We start from the raw sequence: 26,630 nt of genomic DNA on the forward strand, positions 1-26,630 counted from the left end.
CTCGAGGCGGAAGTGCTCATGCGTGAGGCAGGAAGTCCCGCCCCACGCCTATCTCCATGGAGTCGGGACGCCATTCGAGAAGAGGTGGGACTTTCAAAACCGCCAAGAGGAGAGAGGACGTGGCGAGTGGTGCCTGGGCGCAGGAGTTGAACCGAGGGGATGCCTAGCTACCATGCCTTTTTCGAGGTTCTTAGAGATAATTTTAACAGCACTCACTTGGCAGGTAGGCAGACGTGCGTTTGAATCTCTTCTCTGTCGCAACTTCCCAGCTGTAAGACCTTGTGAAAGTTACAAAACCTCTCTCTATATTATGTAAAACTAGGATAATACGAGAACCTACCCTCGTAGAGATGCTGTGAGGGCAGCATGAAATTGTGCATGTAGAACTCTAATAACGTACCTGGCAAGTTGTCAGCGCTTGATATGCTGAAGCAGTCACCGCAGTAGCCACAGCGGCGCCGTTACAGTGGTTTCCCTTGGTTCTCACCTGCCTTGTCAACAATTCCTCTTACACTCTCCCTTTCCTCTCTCTCTTTCCACTTCCCTTTTTCTGCAGCGTTCTCTTTCATTCTTAACCGCTTATTTGAAGTTTTCTCTTTAACAGAGCGTCCGTCTCGCTAATCTTATTTAATCTGTGCTGCAAACTCTAAAGCAAAACAGCTCAGAGACGTTAAGCAGTATGTTTTAAAGCCATGCGTTTTACAGTGATTAGAACTCAGAACGTTTGACTCTTAAATCGTGTTAGTGATTTCTCTCACAAATTAAAGTCCCTCTGTATTCGCCTTCTTTCCTTTTTCTCACTCTTGTCCTCACACTTGTCTGATGACATCTTTTCCTTTTTTTTTTTTTTCTACTTGTCCCCCCTGTATTTTCTCCTTTTAGAGTGTGCTCCTTATACTCTCTCGGTGCCTCTCCCACTAGTGAGAGGGATCTTCTCCCACATATTCCTTGGCCTTCCCACACGTGTTGTCTCCTGTTATTCCACCACTAATTAGAATAGTCCGGTTGTGCTATTCCGTGGTTTTAAATATCAGTGGGAAAGGGATGAAAGTCGTCTTCTAGGACAGTGGAGCTAACCAGGAAACTTCAAAACCCTTTTCAGTCTCCAATTGTTTCATGATTCTAAGGAAACATTCTTGAAACTTCATGAGGACTAAGAAAAAAATTAGTAACAGGAGCTAACATTAATTGAATACTTGCTATGTGCCAGCACTGCAGCAAACCCTTTATAATGATCTCATTTTCCCTCCTGACAGCTCTATGAAATAGGCATTATATATTCCCTTGGATTGCACAAGATCTCACAGCTAGTAAGTGGTACAATGGGAATGGAAACCCAGGCGAGTCTGATTCCTAGGCCCAGGCTCTAAAGTATTACAGAGTTGACTCCCTCCGTTATTACCACCTACTTCCTTTGTTTCACATTCTAAGGCCAGACCGCCTGCTTTAGACCATTCTGAGCCTTGCAAGCAATAGGCACTCAATATTGACAGTGAATCAATGGCAACTTGGATTTAGTAAAGCCCTCAAAAGGTCCCTTGAGATAGGCCTTTGACTAAATTATTCCAAGTTAGCTTCTTTAGAAAGAAGCTTGGCAGGGCATAGTGGCTCATGCCTGTAATCTCAGCACTTTGGGAAACTGAGGTGAGTGAATCACCTGAGGTCAGAAGTTCAAGACTAGCCTGGCCAAGATGGTGAAACCCCATCTTTACTACAAATACAAAAATTAGCCAGGCATGGTGGCATGTGCCTGTAATCCCAGCTACCTAGGAAGCTGAGGCAGGAGAATCCCTTGAACCCAGGAGGCAGAGGTTGCAGTGAGCCGAGATCATGCCATTGCTCTCCAGCCTGGGTGACAGAAGTGAAACTCCATCTCAAAAAAAAAAAAATGAAAAGAATCTTTGCATCGACCATGGGACCGCATTCCTATAGGTCACAAGCGTTAATATTTTTTAATTATTAATGCCGGAGAAGTAAGACAAGCAATGCTATCCATGAGGAAACTGTAATTGAAAGTACTTCACAAACTAGAGCTGTACATTTCCTGCATGCTTTATTATGTGTTTGGCAACACACACACACACAGGACTGCTACATAGAAAAATAGGTGACACGGTTCAGTGCTGCTGTCATTGTAAGAAATATATGTTGCATCTGCTAAATCACAAAATACTGATAGTTTCACATATGTAACAAGGTTTTGTTGTTTTGGGTTTCTGTTGGTTTTTGTTTTCTTGCAGGCAATAGTTGTCTTATTTTTGCATTTCTAATTATATAAGTTATAGATTCATTCTCACTTAAAAACGTAAAGTTTCTTTTGGCTGCCATGCAGCTTGGCTTCTTTCTCCTGCCTCCTCAAAGGCAATCCTTCTAGCTATCGTTTCAGACCCTTTTCTATTTCTACATCCATTTCTATGGACCCTGTTTTGTGCCGAGACCCGCTTTATGTGGGCACATTCTCACACTATAAATGTAATTCTGCAACATGCTTTTTTCCTTACTTTGCTTCATTTTTGAGACATAGCTATATTGATTCATAGATCAAATTGAGTTTGTATTTCCGAATACTTATATTGCTTGATAATAAAGACATTCTTTTAATATTTTAAATTAGCTCTGGCTTAGAGGGGGAAAATAGGAATGTAATTTTTCATCATGTTTGAGCATTCAAATATTGCGGTATTTTTTATTTTTTCATTTTCTGAAAGCTTACTTTTGGATAACCTACTATTTTAAAAATAGCTTTTTCTTCTGACCTACAGAGGACATAAAATACAATAACAAGATGAAGTTTTTCAATGACCAACTTATTTAGGATAAGTATATATCCCATCATCTTTTATTATATTAAATTGGCCCCTCCTCTGGTCTAACAACCCTGCTTGTAATCCATAAGCTTCAAAATTAAATGTTAAATTAAAAATGGTTTTTATAAACAATTCCAATTTCAGCTTAATTACCAAGTTCTACTGTTGTCTTTTAATGGTGAAATACTCCTTGCTTCCAGAAGGTGGCATGCATACAGGTGATTAAAACAATGTAATCTCAAAGAATGGAGTTTTAACCTATGTTGAAAAATAGTGTCCTGAATAAGTTGTTTATAGCTCTAGTTCTTTCTCGGAGCCATTTTGGGGAGGTGGTGGAATCTTACACATTACTTGCAAACTACATCTTAACCACTGTTATTATTTTGGCATACATCTTTTCACACTCCTGTTTATAAAAGTACAGGAAGAATTTTAGACAAAATAATATCATAATCTGCATTTTGCTTTCTTGACTTAATATAGCATTATGGGCCAAGCACGGTTGCTCACACCTGTAATCCCAGCACTTTGGAAGGTAGAGGTAGGTGGATCACTTGAGATCTGGAGTTCGAGACCACCATGGCCAACATGGGAAAACCCCATTTCTACTACAAATACAAAAACATTAGCCAGGCATGGTGGAATGACCTGTAATCCCAGCTACTCAGCAGGCTGAGGCAGGAAAATCCTTTGAACCCAGGAGATGGAGGTTGCAGTGAGCCAAGATCACACCATTGCACTCCAGGCTGGGTGACAGAGCAAGACTCCATCTCAAAATATATATATTATATATATATATAATATATATATGTGGCATTACAATATTTCCATTTGAATGCATTTTTGTCAAGAATACGTTTATTCATAATTGTACTCTTTGTACTCTTTTTTTTTTTTTTTTTTCCAGAGACAGGGTCTTATGCTGTTTCCCAGGCTGGAGTGCAGTGGAAGGATCATAGCTCACTACCAGCCTCAACCTCCTGGGCTCAAGTGATCCTCCTACCTCAGCCTCCCAAATAGCTAGGACTACAGGTATGTTCTGCCACACCCAGCTAACTTTTTATTTTTTGGTAGAGGTGGAGTCTTGCGATGTTGCCAAGGCTGGTCTCAAACTTCTGACCTCAAGCAGTCTTCCCACTTCAGCCCCACAAAGCACTAGAATTATAGGAGTGAGCCACCACTCCTGGCCTAGTGTTGTAACTCTTCAAAACAGAATTGAACATGGTGATGATTCGTTTTGAGAAAGGAAAGAAATAAAACTAATACTAGGATCATAAACATAGGTCACGAAACTAGAATAAAAATACAAAAGTTAGAAAACAAACTAACACATTTTGAAGTTTGAAAAAAATCCTTTGGTATAACAGTTGTAATACAATGGGACTAGATATCATGAGTTTTTATTTTATTTTAGCTTCAGGGGGTTCATGTGCAGGTCTGGTATATTGATATATTGCATAATGGTGGGGTTGTGCTTCTAGTTAGCCATCACCCAAATAGCGAACACAGTACCCTTTAGGTAATTTTTCAGCCCTTACTCCTCCCTCTCCCTGCTTTTGGAGTCCCCAGTGTCTACTATTTCCGTATTCATGTTCATGTGTATTCATTGTTTAGGCTCCTACTTATAAATGAGAACTTGCAGTATTTGCTTTTCTATTTCTGAGTTATTTCACTTAGGATAATGGCCTTCAGCTCCATCCACATTGCTGCAAAGGACTTGATTTCATTCTTTTTTATGGCTGCATAGTATTTCATGGTGTATATATACCACATTTATTTATTTATTTATTTTTATTTTATTTTATTTTGAGACTAAGTTTCGCTCTGTCACCCAGGCTGCAGTGCAGTAGCGCAATCTCAGCTCACTGCAACATTTGTCTCTCGGGTTCAAGCAATTCCCCTGCCTCAGCCTCCTGAGTGGCCAGGATTACAAGTGTGTGCTACTACGCCCAGCTAATTTTTTGTATTTTTAGTAGAGACACATTTCATCATGTTGGCCAGGCTCGTCTTGAACTCCTGACCTCAAGTGATCCATCCCACCTCTCGGCCTCCCAAAATGCTAGGATTACAGGCATGAGCCACTGAATCTAGTCACCACATTTTCTTTATCCAATCAGCCACTGATCGACACTTAGATTGATTCCATGACTGCTATCATGAATGGTGCTACAATATACACATGAGTACAGGTGCTTTTTTTGTTTGTTTTGAGATAGAGTCTTGCTGTTGCCCAGGCCCTAGGCTGGAGTGCAGTGGTGCAATCTTGGGTCACTGCAACCTCCCCCTCCTGGGTTCAAGCGATTATTCCACCTCAGTCTCTGGAGTAGCTGGGACTACAGGTGGACACCACTGTGTCTGGCTAATTTTTTTTTTTTTTTTTGTATTTTAGTAGAGATAGGGTTTCACCATGTTGCCCAGGTTGGTCTCGAACTCCTGAACTCAGGCAAACCACCCCTCTCAGCCTACCAAAAGGATTACAGGCATGAGCCACTGTGCCGAGCCAAATATTTATATATATGTATGTATATGTGTGTGTGTGTATATATATATATAGATAGATAGATAGATAGATTATATATATATATAATTTTTTTTTGTATATATATATATATATATATATATATATATATATATAATGATTTCTTTTCCTTTGGGTAGATACCCAGGAATGGGATTGCAAGTTCAAATTATATTTCTATTTTTAGTTCCTTGAGAAGTCTCCATACTGTTTTTTGTAGAGGTTGTACTACTTTACATCCCCACCAACAGTGCATAAGCATTCCCTTCTCTCCGCATCCATGCCAACGTCTGTTGTTGTTTGATGTTTTAACAATGACCATTCTGACTGGTGTTAGATAATGTCTCATTGTAATTTTAATTTACCTTCCTCTGATTAGTGATGTTGAGCATTTTTTCACATTTGTTGGCTACCTGTATGTCTTCTTTGGAGAAATGTCCATTCATGTCCTTTGCCCACTTTTTACTGGGTTTCTTTTTTTTTTTTTCTTGTTGAGTTGTTTGAGTTACTTGTAAATTCTGGATATTAGTCCTTTGTTGGAGGCATAATTTGCAAATATTTCCTGCTGTTGGTACCCTGAGTTTTGCAATTGCAAGCTATAAACTGCTTCTAGGAGGACACAGAAAATTCATGGGTAACTGACAGATAAAATACAGGACTGTAAAAGAGGTTTGAGGGATGGTCCCAACAGGATATAGAGTAAGCAGACCCTGAGTCTGACACTGGTGATCTCCAATGGTATTCAAACCCCTCTGGATTTAAGTGCAGCTATTTTTGTTCTTTGCTCCAGTCCTTTAGTCCATTCGCATTACAGTTAGAATTAAATTGCTAAGGAGGCTGGGCGTGGTGGCTCACGCCTATAATCCCAGCACTTTGGGAGGCCAAGGTGGGTGGATCACGAGGTCAAGAGATAGAGACCATCCTGGTCAACAAGGTGAAACCCCATCTCTACTAAAAATACAAAAATTAGCTGGGCATGGTGGCGCGCACCTGTAGTCCCAGCTACTTGGGAGGCTGAGGCAGGAGAATTGCTTGAACCCAGGAGGTGGATGTTGCAGTGAGCCGAGATCGTGCCATTGCACTCCAGCCTGGGTAACAAGAGCGAAACTTCGTCTCAAAAAAAAAAAAGAAAAAATTGCTAAGGAGCACATTGTTAGCAGTAATGTAGCATAGTAATGAGTATTTCAGGGAGGATTCAGCCCAATTCCAATTTTACACAAGTTCAATAAAGCTCTGAAGAAAATCCAGAATGGCTACAACTGCCCTAAGAATGTTTTTTGACAAGACTTCTGAGCAATATACCTAAGGGCTTTGTGAAATATATATTTCAGGATGCTAGTCTCATCCCATTAAATGAAATGCAGGATCACAAAAAGATGTTAACTGAACAGCATTTTAAGCCTCCTTCATTGTTTAACATCATATTTTTAAAAGACATCTGCAAAAGGTACTATTCTGATGCCCAGCCCAGATTCCCTTTATGGAACCAGGAGTCACTAGCACTGAATGTAATGGCTTACCACTGATCCCTCCAAAGAATTCCTCTAGTACCTAGACAAGCTCAGCAATAGAGACCCACACCCAGGCAGTGCTTAAGGCATTAAGAGGCAGACTCCTAGATAGAACAACAAAGTGGGACTATCTGGGGGCCAACAGCCTTCACAGCTAAGAGCCTCAGGGGGCTGACAGCATTCGGAGCAGACTCTGACCCATGTAGTTATGCTCTCTGAACAGGTGATTATTATTAACAAACAGGTGCTCTGTGTTTTCTCATAGAACGAAGATAAACTAGGTAGGCAGCTGGTGCCTGCTTACCACTGATCAAGAACAAACCAGACAGTGTTCTCCACGAGGGAGCCATGGGGGCAGGGTCACATATCCAGTGCTTAAAGAATTGTTTTAACCGGTATATAATACACATATACCATTTTACTACTTTAGAATGCCCCAAGTAATTTTCCATTTGGGTGGGGCAGGGGGGCTCAGTTTTCCTTGCCATCATTCTTCTTAGCAAACAATGTAATTTTATCATACACTCAGCATTTCTCAGCACCCTAGCCCAGGGTTTCTTCACTCCAGTATTTTGGGCAGGATCATTATTTGTTGCAGGTGGCTGTCCTATGCATCGTAGCATGTTTAGCAGCATCCTTGTCCTCTAATCTCTCAATACAAATACCATCTTCCTGATGTGACAACCACAGAATGTCTTCAGACTTTGTGAGGGGACAAAATTTCCCAGGGCTGAGAACAGCTGCTCTAGATTGATATAAAAAAACTCTGGGAGATAATTACCACCACCACCACTACCCCCCTGATGCAATCATGAGGAGTGATAATGGGTTCAGAAGACCACCTCAAAGGGGAAGGTAACTCTGCAGCATGACTTATGCTCCAGAGTTTTGTTTCTTTTTTTTTAATGGGATCAGCCCAAGGCTAGATTTTCCCTGAGCCCACATCTTTCTTTGGTGGTCCTCCCTTTTTCCCATTCCCTTTCACTTCCCCCTTAATAAGTTTCTCCAAAGAACCCTTCCTCATAAATCACGTGCATCCAAATCTCTCAGGATCTGGCCGGTATGGTGGCTCACACCTATAATTTCAGCACTGTCGAAGGCAGAGATGGGCAAATCACCTGAGGTCAGGAGTTCAAGACCAGCCTGGTCAACGTGGAGAAACCCCATCTCTACTAAAAATACAAAAATAGGCCAGGCATGGTGGCTCATGCCTGCAATCCCAGCACTTTGGGAGGCTGAGGCAGGCAGATCACCTCAGGTCAGGAGTTTGGGATCAGCCTGGCCAACATGGTGAAACTCTGTCTCTACTAAAAATACAAAAATGAGCCGAGCATGGTGGTGGGCACCTATAATCACAGCTACTCAGGAGGCTAAGGCAGGAGAATCTATTGAACCAGGGAGGCAGAGGTTGCAGTGAGCCAAGATCACACCATTGTACTCTAGCCTTGGCAACAAGAGCGAAACTCCATCTCAAAAAATAAATAAATAGGCTGGGCATGGTGGCTCATGCCTGTAATCCCAGCACTTTGGGAGGCCTACACAGGCAGATCATGAGGTAAGGAGTTCAAGACCAATCTGACCAACATGGTGAAATCCCCGTCTCTACTAAAAAAAATACAAAAATTAGCCAGGCATGATGGCACATACCTATAGTCCTGGCTACTCGGGAGGCTGAGGCAGGAGAATCACTTGAACCTGGGAGACAGATGCTGCAACTGCACTCTAGCCTGAGTGACAGAGCAAGACTGTCTCAAAAAAAAAAAAAAAAAAAAAACTCTCAGGATCTGCTTCTAGGGAACCTGACCTATGACCACACTTGAGGAACACCTTAAACATTCTTTACACCCTGTAAAACTGCTGCAGAAAAGTTTCTACAGTACCTATCGAGAATAGCTGATTCAAGTCTTTGTCTTACTTTTTAAAAAGTTCTTATAGTCTAGTTATCCTTAGCCTAACTAATATTTTCCTTAATTCAGAGAGAACATATTTTTATTTTATTTTCTTTCAGGTAGAGTCTCGCTCTGTTGCCCAGGCTGGAATGCAGTGCCGCAATCTCAGCTCACTGCAACCTCCACCTCCTGGGTTCAAGTGATTCTTCCACCTAAGCCTCCCAAATAGCTGGGATTATAGGTGCATACCACCACACCCAGCTAATTTTTGTATTTTTAGTACAGACAGGGGTGAACATATTTTTAGTCCTTCATGCAGAAATGATTTAAATGTACCCTTTTTTGACTTGAAGGATTGTGGTGGGATTGTAAACTGGTATAACTACCTCGAAAAATTGTTCGACGGTATCTACTAAGGCTAAACATTTCTGTATCTTGAAATTCCTCTTTGACACATAACAAAATGGAGGTAATGTTCTGTCAAGAGACATGTACGTGAGGGTTCATAGATGCATTATTCATAATAGTCGAAACTGGATATAATTCAAATACTCATTGAGAGTAGAATGGGCACATTGTGGTATATTCACTCAGTATAACTACACAGCAGTGACAGTAATATTGCGATGCATAGCAGCATACATGAATCACGTTAGGCACATTAAGTCAGGTTGGCAAGACCCAAGAGAGTATATATTAGCTATTTCCACTGGCAAAACCAGTATAAGGTCATAGATGTGATTGCTTTTGTGGGAATGGTTATCGAGGGGACATGAGACAGCCTGCTGGGGTACTGAAAATTGGGTTTCCACCTTAATTTGGGAATTATATGAGTGTATTCATACATAAAAATTCATAGGGCCATGAATTTAATATTTGTGCACTTTACTCTGTGTAACATCTCAATAAAAAAGAGAATCTATGGATGCCTGGGCAATAGAAGACCCTGGATGCTGGGAAGGGAGGCCGGTCCTGCTGACTCACAGCTATGTTCCTCACAGGACACTGCCTTTACCTACAGAGAACTTCCTTATCCAGTTATCCTCCCCCAGAGGACCGATGTGGATACAGAGGCCTTACTCCTTGCCTCAATATGAGACAATTTTGAAAAGGCTATTAAATACTGAAGAAGAAAAAAACCATCCCAGCTCCAGAACTCCTGGTAGAAATGGTGGAGGCCTTGCTTGCAGTTGTAATGTCCAGTCCCACCTCCCTCTTCATAGAGGTGTATCTCCAAAAGCATCCCCCAAAACCATCTGCACTCAGCTCTCTTTCTTAGAGTCTTACACTGGAATGCTGGCCTTCCCTTCAATGCTGAAATTACCCAAATTAATTCTGCAGACTCCTTCTTGATTTTCCTGCAGTGTCCTTTCCCAGCATTTCTTCATTGAGGGGTCTTAAAGCCATGAGTTTGCCTGTACAGTTGTGTACCACATAGTGACTTTCCAGTCGATAACAGACCACATATAAGATAGTGGTCCCATAAGATTATAATACTGTATTTTGACTGAACCTTTTCTATGTTTAGATATATTCAGATACACAAATACCTACCATTCTGTTACAGTTTCCTACATTATCTAATACAGTAACATGCTGTGCAGATTTGTTACCTAGGAGCAATAGTGTATACCACACAGCCCAGATGTGTAGGAGGCTAGGCCATCTGAGTTTCTAAGTCCACTCTGATGTTCACACAGTCACTTAAAGACAGAATCAGTTAATGACACATTTTCCAAAATGTGTGCCTGTCATTAAATGAGGCATGACTTTACTTTAAAAATCCATCCAAGAGTGGTGGTTCATGCCTGTAATCCTAGCACTTTGAGGCAGGAGTAATCACTTGAGGCCAGGAGTACAAGACCAACCTGGATAACATATTGAGACTCTCGTCTCTACAAAAAAATATTTTTAAAATATTATATGGGGCTGGGCACAGTGGCTCACACCTATAATCCCAGCACTTTGGGAGGCTAAGTTGTGCGGATCATTTGCAGTCAGGAGTTCGAGACCAGCCTGGCCAACATGAATAAACCCTATCTCTAAAAAATACCAAAAAAAAAAAAAAAAAAAAAAAAAAAATAGCTGGGCCTGCTAGCACATGCTTGTAATCCCAGCTACTGGAAAGGCTGAGGCAGGAGAATCACTTTACCCTGGGAGTCAGAGGTTGCAGTGAGCCAAGATCATGCCACTGCAGTCCAGCCTGGGTAACAGAGTGAGACTCCGTCTCAAAAAAAGAAAAAAAATTAGCTGGGTGTGGTGGCATGCACCTGTAGTCCCAGCTTCTTGGGAGGCTGAGGCAGGAGGATTGCTTGAGCCCAGGAGGTTGAGGCTACAGTGAGCTATGATTGCACTACTGCACTCTATACTAGGCAGCACAAGACCCTGTCTGTAGGGGGGGAAAAAAAGCCATTGCTAGGACGTTCTATCTCTCTGAATGTCTTTTGATTATTGCAGCCTTCCAAAAGAAAGCCAATCTTGTTGAGAGAAAAAAGCAAAACAAAACAAGCTCTAAGTAGGAGGAAAATTGGCCCTCCTGCAATTTGAAACTATTTCTGTAGATTATATGTATTGTAAACTCATTAAAGGCACTTCTCTGTAAAGTTAAAATAGTATAACTGGCTAGTTTTATATTGTTTTCCCAGAAGAGTTCACATTAGTTGTTTTTTTCCAAAATAAGAACCAATCCTTTCAACAAGATGCTCTAGTGTTTAAAATGCAGTTAGCAATTTTGTTATTGTCAACTGTACATGTTTTGTAATCAAAACATGCCTTCAGATCCTTCTTCTAATCTTCTCCTTTTAGTTTGTGATCCATTCTCCACTCTGGTTTTTGCATATTCTCTGCAAGTGTTCATTCCTCCTTCCATTCACTTACACTTCTTTTCTCTACATTGACATTTTCTTTGTTTCACATCAATTATTTTCTTTTACCTTATAGGTTTTGTTTATTTACACTTGTTTTTCATAGTCATTTCAGTATTTAACAGCCTTTTGGTTGTTTTATTTATTTTTAGTTCTTCTTTTATTTTTTTCCCTGGGTTGTGATTTTAAAATTGTAATGTATAGCCAATTAAGCATATACTCTCTTTAGATAAGACATGAAGAAACCATTTCTACCAGGAGCTCTGGAGCTGGGATAGCTTTTTTTCTTCTATAGTCATTAACAGCCTTTTCAGAGTTGTCTCATATTGAGGCATGGAGGAAGGCCTTTATATCCACATATGCTCTCTTATCTAAATAAATCTTTAGATAAGACATAAAGAAACAAAAAAATTTAAACATGTCTTCTTGGCTTCAGAAGTCTTCAGCCACTGGGGCAGTGCCTGAGCAGACACTGCAGAGCCAGTTGCCTCCATCATCACAGTTTATGGAATAATTTGGTTTTTTTTCATTTCAGAAAAACAATGCTTAGGTTATTCCTTTTTCCTCTGGGCAATGCTGCCCCAAATCATGATAAATTGGTGGTATAAATTAAATCCACAACAATAACAGCAGGTATTTGTTGGTTCCTTGTTATATAGTAGCCTTTTTTTCTAAGTGATTTGCTAACAATATCACTATTTCATCCTCCCATCATTTCTATGGGAAAAAGTGTTATTATGTCACCACCACCACCACCACCATTGTGTAAATGAGGAAGCTTGGATATGGAGAGGTTGAGTGATTGTCTCAAGTCAAATGGTTGGTAAATGGCACAGCCTGGATTGGGACCCCTGAGCTTATCTCGTCCCCTGACTATATTCTTTATTATTGTTGTTCTTTTCCCTCTTTTTATTTTATTTATTTATTTATTTATTTTTGAGACACAGTTTCATTCTGTTGCCTGGGCTGGAGTGCAGTGACACAATCTTGGCTCATTGTAACCTCCACCTCCCCTCCCAGGTTCAAGTGATTCTCATGCCTTAGCCTCCCAAGTTGCTGGGGCTACAGGCACATACCACCATGCCTGGCTGATTCTTGTTTTTTTGTTTTTTTTTTTTTTGAGACGGAGTTTCGCTCTTGTTACCCAGGCTGGAGTGCAATGGCGCAATCTCGGCTCACCGCAACCTCCGCCTCCTGGGTTCAGGCAATTCTCCTGCCTCAGCCTCCCAAATAGCTGGGATTACAGGCACGCGCCACCATGCCCAGCTATTTTTTTTTTTATTTTTAGTAGAGACGGGGTTTCACCATGTTGACCAGGATGGTTTCGATCTCTTGACCTCGTGATCCACTCGCCTCGGCCTCCCAAAGTGCTGGGATTACAGGCTTGAGCCACCGCGCCCGGCCGATTCTTGTATTTTTGATAGAGATGGAGTTTTACTTGTTGGCTAGGCTGATCTTGAACTCCTGACCTCATGTGGTTTGCCCGCCTCAGCCTCCCAAGGTGCTGGGACTACAGGCATGAGCCACTGCACCCAGCCATCCTGCCTATAGTCTATAAAACATGTGTTTCTGTTCTTTATGGTCTGGGAAGAGAGAAGGAGGAGAGAGTGAAGATAATAAAAGAGGAAAGAAATATTTCCTAATCTCAAATAACTTAGACTTTAGTTATGAAAATAAAACAGAAGCATTCATAGTTATGACAGCCAGTTTCTAAAGATGCCCCTTCCCATGATGAGCACTACACCAACACTTAACCCTGCTTGTGTTGTACACTCCCAGAATGAATCTGAGCTGGCCCTATGAAGCGAATAGAATGCTGCAGAAAAGAACACTGTGTGACTTGTGAAGACCAGGTCATGGAAGGCCTTGCTGCTCCCATACTGGACTCTTGGAAACTGTGCTCTGACAGAAACCAGCCATGGTATCAGAAATCCAACTACCCTAAAACCACATGCTGTGGGGAAACCCAACCTAGCCACGTGGAGAGGCTATGTCACCATCCCAGCTGTCCCAGCCACATCAGCCCAGGTGCCATTCACGTGAGTAAAGAAACCATTCTGGACATTCAAACCCTAGCAGATGCCACATGGAAAAAATCTAGCTGACAGCTGGAAACAAGGCTCTAGGCTTAAGGCCCCATTCCAGCCACCTCCAGTCATTGGACCCACCCCAGCCGAGGTCCCAGTTATGTCAGATGAGAGAGAAGCCATCCCCACTGTGCCTGACCTAATTTCTAATTCATAAACTCGTGAGCATAATAAAATGGCTGTTGTTTTAAGTCAGTGGGTTTGGAGGAGGTTTACAATGTAGCAATTGATAAATGGCAAAGTGGCAAGAAACAAAGGAGTGAACAAATTAATGAGAGATACAGAGATAGAGAAATGCTTGAGGGTTGAAACAATTAGAAAAATTGCATTTCTAGTAAGAAAATCTGGGGCCTGAGTAAAGGCTCTGGGGAGAAAAAAATGCAGATAAGTGGGGTGGAACCAGGTCACCTTATCCGATATGAAAGATACAGCAAGTGAAGCAACAAGCAATAGGATTGGAAAGCAGTCTAGGGCAAATTGTTGAGGGTGGTGAATGCCAAGGAAAATAACTCTACAGCTGAACAGAACTATAAAAACCATAAAAATCTTTTAGTCCAACCCACTTTTTTTTATAAACAGATTAAACTGAAAGCTAGAGAAAGTGACTCTGGAAGGTTACTCAGCTGGTTACTGGGAGCTTTTTTTTTTTGAGATGGAGTCTTGCCCTGTCACCCCCAGACTGGAGTGCAGTGGTACAATCTCAGCTCACTGCACCCTTCACCTCCCAACTTCAAGCGATCTCATGCCTCAGCCTCCCCCAGTAGCTGAGATTATGGGTGCATGCCACTACACCTGACTAATATTTGTATTTTTTAGTACAGATTGGGTTTACCATATTGGCCAGGCTGGTCTTGAACTCCTGACCTCAAGTGATCCACCTACCTTGGCCTCCCAAAGTGCTGGGATTACAGGCATGAGCCACTGCGCCTGGCCAGAGATGTTAATACTTGAGACCAAGCAGCGGTTTCTTTCCTCCAGGAACCCACAGTCGGTTAGGGAAACAGCATCACTCTTCTGTGTCTAAATCTAGATAGGTTTACTCCCCTGCTGTTAAAAGTACTGTGGTGTAGCCACTCTAAACATCTGTATAGGCACTATCATGTTGAAAGCAAGATTCTCTAATTCTGTAGTTGTAAAGTCTCTCTCAGTTTTTCCTCCTCCTCTCCCTTCATATTAAAAACAAAACAGAACTAAACCTCTAAACCTTTAGATCTCTGAACTTTCACCAAATTCTCCATTAAGTTTTTAAAAACAACTTTACTGAAGTATAATTTACATTTCATAATGTTCACTCTGTTTTGGATATATTTACTATTCAGTGATTTCTAGTATTGAGTTGTGTCGTCAACATATTCCAATTTCAGAACATTTCCATCACTCCAATAAAATCCCTCTGCTCATAACAGTTAACGCTTGGTCCAGCCTCCAGCTGCAGGCTACTAATCTACTTTCTGTCTCTGTAGATTTGTCTTTTCTGGATATTTCATGTAAATGTAATCATACAATATGTGTGGTATTTTGCCTCTGGCTTATTTCACATAGCAACGTTTTTAGGGTCCATCCATGCTATAATATGTGCCCACAGTTCATTTCCTTCAATTGAGGACTCATATTCCATTTTGTAGTTGGGTCTACTATATTTTGTGTATCCATTTGTCACTTGAGGGATGTTTGGCTTATTCCTAGTTTTTGCGTCTTATTCATAGGATTGCATCCATTAAGTTTTAAAAGCGGTAAGCATTGCTTAGTAAGAGAAGTCATGTATAGAAATTTTGGCTAAGCCTGGTGTACTCCCAGCACTTTGAAAGGCCGAGACAGGAGAATCACTTTAGGCCAGAAGTTCAAGACCAGGCAGGGAATCATAGGGAGACCCCTAGCTCTTAAAACAAGAATGAATTCTGGGTTTTCTGAGGGAATTTCTTATTAAAATAAAAAAATAAATTTAAAAAACCATAGGAGAACACAAAAAAGTAATTAAATTCAGCTTTTCAAAATAACCACATGTTAACTAACATTTATATTTCTTTTCTAAGCATCTGTGCTGTCTGTATAAGACTAAATTGTACATACTTTTTGATAACTTTTTTTGAGATGAAGTCTCACTCTGTCACCCAGGCTGGAGTGTGGTGGTGTGATCTTGGCTCACTGCAACCTCCGCCTCCCGGGTTCAAGGGATTCCCCTGCCTCAGCCTTCCAAATAGCTGGGACTACAGGTGCATGCCACCACGACTATTTTTTGTATTTTTAGTGGAGATGTGCTTTCACTGTGTTATCCAGGACGGTCTGAGCCTCTTGACCTCATGATCCTCCCACCTTGACCTCCCAAAGTGCTGGTAACTTATTTTTAAATTAATGTCATAAATGTCTATGTCAGTAACATTTTATTGAAGTTCTGTGCCATAATCCATTATCTAATTCCAATTATTAGATAATTTGGTTATATCCAATTTGTCATTATAAACAACAGTGACTGTTGCTATACTCACAAAATCTGTCTCCAAACTAAAATTATAAAACTATTTAGTTCTATTTTCTTGCACTGATCTTATAGTTTATTGTTTACATGCAACTCTTTATTTCATCCTGAGTGCATTTTGGCATTAATTTACCCCAAAGCTATCCTTCCACACCAACTTAAGCAACATTCTTTATTGTACTGCACATATTAACATTGGCTAGAATGTTTTCTGGGAGTTTTTTTCGGAGGGTTGTTGTTACCGCTGCTGCTTGTGGAGACAGAGCCTCACTGTCACCCAGGCTGGAGTGCAGTGGCTCCATGCAGTCATGGCTCACTGCATTCTTGTACTCCTAGGCTCAAGATCCTCCTACCTATGCTTCCCAAGCAGCTGGAACTACAGGCACACACCACCATGCCCAGCTAATTTTCACTTTTTGTAGAGGTGTGTCTCGCTCTGTTGCCCAGGCTGGTCTTGAACTCCTAGACCCCAGGGATCTCCCACCTTGGCTTCCCAAAGTGCTGGGACTACAGGTGTGAGCCACTGTACCTAGCCTGTTTTATTGGGTTTTATGCTATTTCATGAAGCTGCCTTTGCCAATAACATCTTGTTTTAATTATTGTAGCAGACAAGTGCATTACTAGCACATAGCAATATCAATTTTCCTTCACTACTATCCCATTTCATATTGTTTAGTTCCCACCAAAAAAATCCCAAGATGTCTAATTTTAGTTATATATATGTCCTGGGAATTTGGGGTAGAATTTACACATTTTAGGCTGGGTGTGGTGGTTCACATCTGTAATCCCAGCACTTTGGGAAGTCGAGGCAAGCAGATCACTTGAGGTCAGGAATTTGAGACCAGCCTGGCCAACATGGTAAAACCGCTGTCTCTACTAAAACAAAATTAGCTGGGCATGGTGGCGCATGCCTGTAATCCCAGCTACTCAGGAGTCTGAGGCAGGAGAATCGCTTGAACCTGGGAGGCAGAGGTTACATTGAGCTGAAATTTTGCCGTTCCACTCCAGCCTGGGTGACAGAGCAAGACCGTCTCAAAAAAAAAAATTTACAAATTTAATTGCAAAATTGTATTCTAAGGTCACCATGACAAGAACTGTTGAACAACTAGGGGCAAAATTGTATTCTGAGTTCTGAGTTCACCATGACAAGAACCAGTGACAGATGAACAACTGAGTTCACCAGTTCACGATTGAAATACCTCTTGGGTGATCTGTGGGTAACATACATAATCATGGTCTTTTCTCCTCCCTCTTTCTCCATCATCTTCTAACCAGACAAAACTGGTGAACTTCTTCCCCTGTCACTGTAATAAGAGGGACATGAACTATGAGTCAAGGTGTTGTAAAAAGTGGATGAATCTTTTTTATTTTTTTGAACTGAAGTGCACTGGTGCAATCTCAGCTCACTGCAACTTCTGCCCTCTGGGTTCAGGCAATTCTCCTGCCTCAGCCTCCCAAGTAGCTGGGACAACAGGCATACACCACCATGCCCAGCTGATTTTTGTATTTTTTAGTAGAGACAGGGTTTCACCATATTAGTTAGGCTGGTCTTGAACTTGTGACTGTAGGTGATCCATGCACCTAGGCCCCCCAAAGTACTGAGATTGCAGGTGCGAGCTACTGCACCCAGCCTCTAAATAGCGGATGAATCTTAAAACTGTAGTAGACCTAAGCAACATGGATAAAATGTGTATTAAGTATGAACTTTCAATGCACAAAAACTCAGGTGTGCAAAAAAGTAACTTTGGTATTCCATTTCTGAACTTAATTTCTCTCTCTAGCTGCAGTTTGCCAGTAAATTCATGGTAAACTCCATCACTTCAGAGTTTTTACTCTATTTCTTTGGAGTACATTCAAAAAGTTAAGGTTCATTTCTTCCTCTATATTTCCCCCCAAGGTGCCATTTCACTTCTCAGAAGTTTTAAAAGAATCAGAGTTGAGTAGAGTGGGGTAGCCTGAGAGGACATCTGATCCTTGGAGTCCTGTCTTACACAGACATTTGCAGGAATGTCCAGTCCCGTGTGGTCTCCAGGCATGAAGACTAGTGTTTGCTGAGGCATCCGAAGTCCTATTTCATAGCTCTCCAGTCTGTTCCAATTTTTGCTGAGACAGTCCCTCATTGGCACAGAGACCTATGCTATTCCTTATACCCTAGCTAGGGGTCTGTATTAGTCTGTTCTCATGCTGCTAATAAAGACATACCAGAGACTGGGTAATTTATAAAGGAAAGAGGTTTAATGGACTTATAGTTCCACATGGGTGGGGAGGCCTCACAATCGTGGAGGAAGACAAGGAGGAGGAAGTCATGTCTTACATGGATGGTGGCAGGCAAAGGGAGAGAACTTTTGCCGGGGAACTCCTCTTTATAAAACCATCAGATCTCCTGAGACTTACTCACTATCACAAGAACAACATGGGAAAGACCCACCCTCATGATTCAGTTACCTCCCACTGGGTCCTTCCCATGCTACAATTGAAGATGAGACTTGGGTGGGAACACAGTCAAACCATATCATAGCAGGGTCTCTAGTGAACCCTATGTTTTACTGGCTGCCCACTTTGGCCTTCCTTTGGCAGTGCCCTCCTGTCTAGAGACCAAGCCCATTCTCCTTCTTGAACACATTGTGGATACCCAATACCCCGTAATTCCCTATATAATTATCTACATTAATGATCCCGAGTCTATTTCCAGAAGTGGTGTTGACCTCTTTGCCTGCTGGTTCTCCTAAAGGCAAACTGTGCCTCTGGTGTGTAACAGCTGTTTGCAAAGATACGGATGAAGCTTGGACATGTGCACAGGGGTGTCAATGTATTCCCGAGGTGGAGGGAAAAGGGATAGCACAAAGACTGGGGACTAGGGACTGGCCTTCCACCGTGGCCATATAGAAACGTAGAACTCAATGTGCATTCTGACCTTCAAGGTCATTATAAAAGCATATTCGTCAAGCAGAAGCATAGAACTCATTTGACAATGGTTAGTTTGACTTATAATTTCTGTGTAAACACATAGTAGGAGGCCTTCATTTGTACTTCTGCCCCAGACTCTGTAAATACCGTGGATGAGCCTGATAGGACTCTGGTTCAGAAACCTAATATTCTCCTGGGGACATAGAAATTTGGGCCATCCTGTGACCTGCTCCAGGGCCATGGGAGGCTACTTCAGTTTTCTCTCCTCTGAAGATCTCAGCCATCCACTCCACCTTATTATTTTCACTCTGTGGAGCCTGGGGAACACCTATGAGATCAACACCTTCCAGGGCTCCAGCAGCAAAGCAGATTCAAGTGTCCTTTAGCCTCCGTTTCCCCAAAATAACTGGAAAACTATTCATCACACTGTGGGGATTCATTCTAGCATTATTTCTTCTTCTTCTTCTTCTTCTTTCTTCTTTCTTCTTTCTTCCTTCTTCCTTCTTCTTTCTTCCTTCTTCTTTCTTCTTTCTTCTTTTCTTTTTTTTTGAAACAGAGTCTTGCTCTGTCGCCCAGGCTGGAATGCAATGGCATGATCTTGGCTCACTGCAATCTCCCAATCTCCCTTCTGGGTTCAAGAGATTCTCCTGGGAATTACAGGCACCTGTCACTATATCCAGCTAACTTTCTGTGTTTTTTGTAGTGATGGGGCTTCACCATGTTGTCCAGGCTGGTCTTGAACTCCTGCTCTTAAGTGATCCACCCACCTCGGCCTTCCAAAGTGCTGGGATTAGAGGCATGAGCCACTATTCTGTTTCTTCTGAGATTACCGTACGCTAATAGACTCAGAAATTATCTTGAAATATTTAAAACAATAATCTTTTTTTAGATTTAGAAAAGCGTATCAAGAGTACATATCACAAAGTGAATATGCTTTCTCTCCCACCGTCCCAGAGAAAACCAATAACCTGACCTAATACCAAAGATTCATTTGACCTGTTTTTGACCTTTATGTGAATAAATTAAGAAAGTGTGCACTCTTTTGTCTTTGGCTTTTTCCCCTCAATATTAGGTTAATGCAGTTCACCCACAGTTGGACATAGCAGTAGCTTATTTAATTTCATTGACATGTAGTATTTTATCACATGAATATGCTACCATGTATCCACTTTACTTTTGTTGGGCATTTGAATAATGTCCAGTTTTTAGATATTATAGATAAAGTCATTCTAAACCTTCTTTTGTTTATCTTTGGATGCACTTAAGTATGATTCCTATTAAATATATATTACATTTGGAAGTGGAATTTCTAGTCATAGACTGTGCACATATTTAGTTTTAATAGATTCTGTCAAAGGGTTTTTCAAAGTGGTTGGACCAGTTTACACTCCCACTGGGAGTGTATGAGTTTTGGTTGCTTTACAATCTCACCAATGCTAGATATTATCAGTCTTCTTCATTCTTTCTGTTCTGAAAGATAGGTCATCATTGGTTATGCCACCCAATATTTTGTTATTAAAGTTTTTGGCTGGGCACAGTGGTTCATGTTGTAATGCCAGCGTTTTGGGAGGCCGAGTCAGGCAGATCACCTAAGGTCTGGAGTACAAGAGCAGCCTGGCCAACATGGTGAAACCCTGCATCTACTAAAAATACAAAAATTGGCTGGTTGTCGTGGTGCACACCTGTAGTCCCGGCTACTTGGGAGGCTGAGGTAGGAGAATCACTTGAACCCAGAAGGTGGAGTGTGAGCCAAGATCACACCACTGCACTCCAGCCTGGGTGGCAGAGTGAAACTCTGTCTCAAAAAAAAAAAAAACAACAACAAAAAAGAAATTTTCAAGCACACAGAGAAATCTAAAGAACATTACAATGAATACTCTATATTCACCTATTTTCTTAAATTTTTAATACTTCCATTTATCATTAGCTATACATTCTGTTTAAAAAAACAAACAACTAACTTTAGATTAGGAAAAATATAACTAGTATTACTATTTTACTTCCTAACAGAACAGGGACCTTAACTTTTTGCTTTTGTTTTTTTCTTTTAAGTAACAGGGTCTCACTCTGTTGCCTAGGCTGGAGTGCAGTGGCATTATCTTAGGACACTGCAGCCTACAACTCCTGGGCTCAAGTGATCCTCCTACCTCAGCTTCCTGAGAAGCTGGAATCACAGGCATGTGCCAGCACACACAACTCATCTTTTTATTTTTTTGTAGAGACAGGGTTGCTTGCTTGCTGTGTTGCTGAGGCTGGTCTCAAACTCCTGGCCTCAAATGGTCCTCCTGCCTTGGCCTCCCAAAGCACTGGGATTATAGGCATGAGTCATTGCACCAGGCCTTAACTTTTTAAAATCCCCTCTGAATTATTCCCACCTATCTTCCATGTTTTAGTTTATAGATGTCCATCACATGTTGATTATAAACCACCTCCAAAATATTTTTTGTGGTTTTTAGATTTGTCAAAGTATTTTACCATTTTCTTTTCATTTTCTTTCTTTCTTTCTTTTTTTATTTGGAGACAGAGTCATGCTCTGTTGTCTAGGTTGAAGTGCAGTGGTCCAACCACAGCTCACGGCAGCCTCAACCTCCTGGGTTCAGGTGAACCTCCTGCCTCAGCCTCCCAAGTAGCTTGGGACTATAGACACTCACCACCACATCCACCTATTTTTTGTATTTTTATAGAGACAGGGTTTTACCATGTACCCCAGGCTGGTCTTGAACTTCTGTATTCAATCGATCTGCCCACCTCAGCCTTCCAAAGTGCTAGGATTACAGGCCTGAGTCACCATGCCAGCCTGTGCTTTTTCAATCTAAGGATTTGTATTTTTTTCAGTTCTATAGACCTCTCAACCATTTTCACTTTTAGTATCACCTCCCCTTCCTCCAACTCCCAGTCTTTCAACTCTAATTAGAAGTATTTTAAATCTTTTTACCCTATCCACCTATCTTTACTGTCTTGATTTTTAATTTTTAACAATCTCTTAGTGCTCTATTTTCAGTAACTTTCTTAGATCTATCTTCCAGTTGTTTTAGTTTCCTCCTTAGCTACATTTTATGTACTGTTTAGCCCATTAATTGTTTCTAGTTTTAATCACATATTATTTATTTTAGAAGTTATGTATTTTTTCTCATCTTTGTCCCTTTTGATCATCTCTTATACCTACATCATAGTTTCCATAATCTTTTAGTTTTCTTAGAACTATTGAGCATACTTATTTAATATTCCATACTGGCAATTCTCAGCCCTACTGGAGGTTGTTCTCTGCAGTTTGTTATCCCTGCTCATTCTTGCTTATTATGGCCTATTTCTTCATGTGTTCTATGGTTTTGGTTTATGAAATCAGGGTCCTTGAAATTTTATATCTGAGAGTCCCTTGAAGCCCCTAGCTTCCTGGGGCTGCCATAGCAAATTATCCCAAACCAGAGGGCTTAAACAACAGAAATTTATTCTCTCACAGTTCAGGAGGCAGAAAGTGTGAAATCAAAACGCCAGCAAGGCTGTGCTTCCTCTGATGGATCTCTGGAGAATCCGTCCTTGCCTCTTCCAGCTTCTGTGGCTTATGGCATTCTTTGGTTTGTGGTAGCATGAAGCTAATCTCTCTGTCCATCTTCACATGGCCTTCTTTCACTGAGAGGACACTCTGTGTCCTCTCCTCTTCTTGTAAAGATAAGGACATCAGTCATAACGGCCCACTCTAAATCCAGGATGATTCATCTTGAGATCCTTAATTAATTACATCTGCCAAGAACCTATTTCCATATAAGGTTACATTCTGAGAGTGCTGTGTAGACACACATTTTCAGGAGACATTATTCAATCCACTAAGATGAAGATTAGAATGTATGTGGGCTATGAAAATTGGTTTTTGCTTTTGGAAATTGGAGGAACTACCAATTTGGAACTGTTTTAACCTAACCTTTTGGCTTGGAGGGGTTTTTTAATTGTTTTTTTTTTTTTTTTATTTCTGGGGTTTCATTTTGTTTTTGTTTTGATTCAGAGTCTCACTCTGTCACCCCGACTGGAGTGCAGAGGTGCAGTCACAGCTCACTGCAGCTTTGAACTCCTAGGCTCAAGAGATCCTCCCACCTTAGCCTCTTGAGTATCTGAGTAGGTACATGTCACCATGCCTGGTTCATTTGTAAATTTTTGGTAGAGACAGGGTCTCACTGTGTTGCCCCAGCTGGTCTTGAACTCCTAGGCTCAAGTAGTCCTCCCACTTTGGCCTCGCAAAATGCAGAGATTGAAGGTATGAGCCAGTACACCTGGCCTGATTTTTTTTTTTTCTACAGAGGTAGATTTTCTTTTTAACTCAAGACAACTCCATGTGAGGGTGGGTTATTAGGATTCTCAAATAATTTTTTTTCCTTTTGCCTCCTTTGAGAAACATAGGTGACACAGACAATATTTCTCTCATCTTCTGTGAAATGTTTTCTATATTCTTAAACATTGAAGCACCCCATTTTAAGTATCCCAACTCTAACCTCACACCTTGCTTGAGATCTAGGCTGACTCTTGTTCAAAGAAAAGTTTGGCTTCAATGCTGAATAACCTTTCTGGTTTCTAATTTTCTTATATTTTCTTGGCCTCAGAGATTTTCTTGACTTTCCCACTGGCTCAGTCGTGCATGTCAAAAGAAGTTTATGCACCACTGAAGGACACCAGCTAAAATTTGAACAAATAAGGAATGTATAATTATGCTGAATAGAAAAACTCAATATCGTGAAGATTTTAATTCTCCCTAATTTAATTTATAAATTTGTCTCGGTATGAGTAAAGTTTTTTTTGTTTTTATTTTTTATTTTGGAATGAGACAAACTAGTTTTGAGTTCAGATGGAAAAATAAAATAGCCTGGAAAGCTTTAAAACTATGGGACTTATTCTACTAAATATTTAAACACATTAAATGTGTTAAGTACAGGCCGGGCGTGGTGGCTCACGCCTGTAATCCCAGCACTTTGGGAGGCCAAGGCGGGCAGATCACGAGGTCAAGAGATCAAGAACATCCTGGCCAACATGGTGAAACCCCGTCTCTACTAAAAATACAAAAATTAGTGGGGCATGGTGGCATGCACCTGTAGTCCCAGCTACTCAGGAGGCTGAGGCAGGAGAATCACTTGAACCCAGGAAGTGGAAGTTGCAGTGAGCCAAGATTGTGCCACAGTACTCTAGACTGGTGACAGAGCAAGATTCCATCTTAAAAAAAATCTAAGGCCGGGCGCGGTGGCTCAAGCCTGTAATCCCAGCACTTTGGGAGGCCGAGGCGGGCGGATCACAAGGTCAAGAGATCGAGACCATCCTGGTCAACATGGTGAAACCCTGTCTCTATTAAAAATACAAAAAATTAGCTGGGCATGGTGGGGCGTGCCTGTAATCCCAGCTACTCAGGAGGCTGAGGCAGGAGAATTGCCTGAACCCAGAAGGCAGAGGTTGCGGTGAGCCAAGATGGCGCCATTGCAATCCAGCCTGGGTAACGAGCGAAACTCCGTCTCAAAAAAAAAAAAAAAAAATCTAATTGGCCAGTGAATAAATGAAAAGATGTTTAACTTCATTAGTCATCATGAAAATGCAAATTAAACCCGTAATGAAATACTACTACATACCCACTAGAATAGTTTTAAAAAAGAAGATGAATAATACTAAGTATTGGAAAAGATGTTCAGCAACCACAACTCTCATACCCTGCTGATGGGTATGTAACTTGATGCAATCACTTGGGGAAAATATTGCACAGCATCTACAAAAGCTAAGTATATGCCCATTTGGAGACACAGTGATTTCCCTCATAAGTATATACCCAACAGAAATGCATCATATTTTCACCAAAAGACAAATGCAATGATGTACACAGCAGGTATACAGTGAAGAGATTTCCTTTCACCCCTGTCCTCCACCTGCTCTGGGCTTCTTACTGTATAACATAAAAATGTCTTCAGTATTTAAGTCCTGGCTAATTAAAGTCTTGGACCACCAGCAGTAGCAGCAGCATCAGCATTTAACAGCTTACAGCTTGTCAGAAGTACAGAATATCAGGTCATGCCACCTGCATTTTTATAAGATCCTCAGGTAATTCATCCACACTATAAAGTTAGAAAACCCTAGTTTAAGCCATTGTTTACTCAAGTATTCTCTTCCATGCAGTTGAAAACATTCTAACTAATATAGACATAGCCCCAAATACCTTTTCCCACTCATGGTATTTATTGACTACTACCTCATATATGTCAGTTTACAGTCTTCTCTTTGCTCAAGCAAATACACACACACACACACACACACACACACACACACACACACACATACACACACATACATCCTGGGGAGCATGATTAAGAACATAGACTCCTGGGAGGCTGAGTTGGGCGGATCATGAGGTCAAGAGATGGAGACCATCCTGGCCAACATGGTGAAACCCCCGTCTCTACTAAAAATAGAAAAATTAGCCAGGCATGGTGGTGCACATCTGCAGTCCCAGCTACTTGGGAGGCTGAGACAGGAGATTCACTTGAACCCGGAAGGCAGAGGTTGTAGTGAGCCAAGATCCCACCACTGCACTCCAGCCTGGTAGCAGAGGGAGACTCTGTCTCAAAAAAAAAAAAAAAAAAAAAAAAAATGAACATAGACACCTAGAGGCTGAGGTAGGTGGATCACTTGAGCTCAGAAGTTTAAGACCAACCTGACCAACATGGCAAAACCTCATCACTACAAAAAATACAAAAATTAGCCAGGCTTGGTAGTTCACACCTGTGGTCCCAGGTACCAAGGCGCAAGGATTGCTTGAGCCTGGAAGATTGAGGCTGCAGTGAGCCAAGATCATACCACTATACTACTACAGCCTGGGTGACAAAGGGAGGTGAGACTGCCTCAAAAAAAAAAAAAAAAACAAATAAAAAAACCATAGACAGTGGAGCCAGAATACCTGAATGAAAAACCAAAAATAAATATTAGAGCAGCTTTAGGTTCACATCAAAACTGAGTAGAAAGTAGAGTTTTCATATGCTCTTTGCCTCCACACATGCACATATATTTTTCCATATACTCTATTCTCTACTGTTTAGTTCATTTTATGCAGCTACAACAGAATACCACAGACTGAGTTATTTATTTATTTATTTGTTCATTTAGAGACAGGCTGTTGCTCTGTTGCCCTGGCTGGAGTACCATGGTGCAGTCATAGTTCACTGCAGCCTTGACCTCCTGGACTCCAGCAGTCCTTTCACCTGAGCCTCCCAAGTAACACAAGCCACTACATCCAGCTAATTTATTTTTATTTTTTGTAGTGATACGGCCTTCCTATGTTGCTCAGTCTGGTTTCAAACACCTGAGCTCAAGCGATCCTCCTGCCTCAGCCTCCAAAGTGCTAGGATTACAGCCTCCCACCTCAGCCTCCTAATGTTCAGGAATTACAGGTATGAACCACTACATCTAGCCCATTTTCAAATAACACTATATCATTTCACTGGTAGTGCAAATGTCTTTTCTTAACAGTCTTTTTCTTTTTTAATGACTCTCAATTTTAACCTTTTCTTTTCTTTTTTTTTTGAGACAGAGTCTTGCTCTGTCATCCAGTC

General features: G+C 41.2%; 1 long non-coding RNA gene across 1 annotated transcript; it reads left to right on the forward strand.

Annotated features, from left to right (window-relative positions):
- The first annotated feature begins 88 nt into the window (after positions 1-88).
- On the forward strand, positions 89-26,433 carry LOC141585260 (uncharacterized). The gene is made up of 3 exons (XR_012518656.1): positions 89-223; positions 13,369-13,628; positions 26,340-26,433. It is a non-coding gene; the product is annotated as an uncharacterized LOC141585260 (long non-coding RNA).
- The last annotated feature ends 197 nt before the right edge of the window (positions 26,434-26,630 follow it).

Source organism: Saimiri boliviensis, chromosome 8 (assembly GCF_048565385.1).
Source record: "Saimiri boliviensis isolate mSaiBol1 chromosome 8, mSaiBol1.pri, whole genome shotgun sequence".
NCBI lineage: Eukaryota > Metazoa > Chordata > Mammalia > Primates > Cebidae > Saimiri > Saimiri boliviensis.